Here is a 3,052-nt window from a genome sequence, read left to right as displayed (position 1 = left end):
TTTGTATTAAATAAATTTGACACGTAACATTGTATAAATTTGAGGTATACCATGTGTTACTGTGATACATTTATATATTGTACTATGATTGGCGTTGCAGTGGTATTTATCACATTACATAATTACAGTATAATATTATTGTCTGTATCCAGTATACTGTGCATTAGATCTCTGTGACTTATTTACTGCTCATTATAAATCTGTCCCCTCAAACACTGTCTTATCTCCTTACCCTTCTTCCCCTAGTAACTGCTTTTTTACTCTTTTTTAGAAGTTTAATTTTTTTAGATTCCACAGATAAGTGATATCATACAATATTGTTTTTTCCTCTGATTTATCTTGCTTAACACAATAATGTACTTCATTTCCATTCATGTTGTCTCAAATGGCAAATATCCTTCTTTCTCATGGCTGAATAATATTCCATTCTCTATGCATACACATACACACACACACGCCCCCCCACACACATCGTTTTTATCCGTTCATCTATTGATTGACATTTGGGTTGTTTCCATATCTTAGCTATTGTGAATAATGGTGCAATGAACGTGGGACTGCATGTATCTTGTCAAAATTCTGTTTGCATTTCTTTTGGGTGTATTCCCAGAAGTAGAATTGCTGGATCCTATGGCAGACCTATTTTAAATTTTTTGAGGACCTTCCATCTTGTTTTCCATAATGATTGAATGAACTTGCATTCCCTTTAATAATGCATAAGGGTTCCCTTTGCACCACACTCTTGCCAGCACCTGTTTTCTCTTGACCTCTTGATGACAGCCATTCTAACATGTGTGAGGTGATGTCTCATTGTGGCCTTGACTTGCATCTCTCTGGTTAGTGGTATTGAGCTTCTCATCATGTGCCTCTTGGCATAGCAAAGGAAATAAGAGAATGAAAAGACAACATATTGAATGGGAGAAAATTTTTGCAAACCATAAATCAGATAAGCAGTTAATATCCAAAATATATAAAATACTCATACAACTTAACAAACAAATGAAAAACTAACAATTTGGGGCACCTGGGTGGCTCAGTCGTTAAGCGTCTGCCTTCGGCTCAGGGCGTGATCCTGGCGTTCTGGGATCGAGCCCCACATCAGGCTCCTCCGCTGGGAGCCTGCTTCTTCCTCTCCCACTCCCCATGACTGTGTTCGCTCTCTCGCTGGCTGTCTCTCTGTCAGATAAATAAATAAAATCTTAAAAAACAAGACAAAACTAACAATTTGATTTAAAAATAGACAGAAGGGGGTGCCTGGGTGGCTCAGTCAGTTAGGCGGCCGACTCTTGATTTCAGTTCAGGTCATGATCTCAGGGTCATGAGATCGAGCCCTGCATTGGGCTCCCTGCTGAGCATGGAGCATGCTTAAGATTCTCTCTCTCCCTCTCCCTCTGCCCCCCACTTGCACACATGCTCTCTCTCTCTCAAAAAAATTTAAATAATAAAAATGGACAGAACCAAACAGACATTTTTCTAAAGTGGGCAGGAAAAATGGCCTTTACTTCTTAATGGCAATTATGAAAACTTTTTTAGCTACCTAGAGGAATACAGGGTCTTAAAGAGCTTGAAGGCTGTAAACCTTGCTATTTGGGCCCTATAATCAGTAACTATTTGAGATATCATTGCTTTTTTACTTATATATTTTTTCTACTCTATAATGTTCCATCAAGGATTAAATATATGTGGTGGGAATATAAATTGGTACAGCCACTGTGGAAAACAGTACAGAGATTTCTCAAAAAATTAAAAATAGAAATACTACATGATCCATTAATTCCACTACTAGGTATTTATCTAAGGAAAGCAAAAACACTAATTTGAAAAGATATATGCATCCCAATGTTTATTGCACATTATTTACAATAGCCAAGATACAGAAACAACCTAAGAGTCTACTGGTAGACTAAGGACAAGGAAGATTATACACACACACACACACACACACACACATGCACAGGAATATTATACAGCCACAAAAAGTGTGAGACCATGCCATTTGCACACAACAACATGGAAGGACCTAGAGGGTATTATGCTAAGTGAAATAAGTTAGACTGAGAAAGACAAATACCATATGATTTTACTCATCTGTGGAATCTAAAAAAAACCCAAATGAATAAACAAAAAGCAGAATCAGATCTGTAAATACAGAGAACTAATGGTTGCCAGAGGGGAAGGGGATGGGTGAAATGGGTGAAGGGGAGTGGGAGATACAGGCTTCCAATTACAGAATGAATAAGTCACAGGAATAAAAGACAAAACATAGAAAATATAGTCAATGATATTGTGTTAGTGTTGTATGCTGACAGACAGTAGCTACATTTGTGAGCATAGCATAAACGTGTCAAATCACTATGTTGTATGCCTGAAACCAATGTAACATTGGGTGTTAATGACACTTAAATTAAAACATTAATTGAAAAAAGGATTAAACATTATCAGTTCAAATTTTGATGGGAATGTCCTAGGAGCAAAGGCAGCAATGGCAAAACAAGTTTTAGACCTTGACTGCATTGGAGTTAATTAATACCACTTACTCTTGGTCCTTAAAGGTTCCCTTTCTGCCCCTTACTATTTCGTTTCCTAATATCAAACCAGGTACTCCAACTCTTTTCTATGTAAGGGGGATCCTTTGAATAAGGGCACTTCGTAGTAGTAAAGGGTAGCCTTCATTAATATTAATGATTACCAAGATCTTGGAAGTGATTAAACCCCAGTTTTCTCATTGGAAAAAAGATGACAGTGTCAATTTCACAAAAGGGCAAGTGGAATGATAAATGTAAATATGTTTTGTAAAATGTAAATGAATCTATAATTTTTATTAATATAGTAATGCATTAAATATAGAGATAGCAATGACTACCTTTAAAGCCTGTGGAAAAGTTGAGAAAACTAATGAGATTATATTTATAACACTCTCAGGCTTCTTCACAAATAATTGGTATATAATGTCATGCATAATTAATGATTAGTTATTATTTTGTATTTGTACTCAGTTCAGGGAGGCGGTGTCTTTTACTGTTTGATTAAAAAAATAAAAACAATAAACCAG

This window comes from Ailuropoda melanoleuca, chromosome 7 (genome assembly GCF_002007445.2).
Source record: "Ailuropoda melanoleuca isolate Jingjing chromosome 7, ASM200744v2, whole genome shotgun sequence".
Lineage (NCBI taxonomy): Eukaryota > Metazoa > Chordata > Mammalia > Carnivora > Ursidae > Ailuropoda > Ailuropoda melanoleuca.
Note: the sequence above shows the minus strand (reverse complement) of the source record.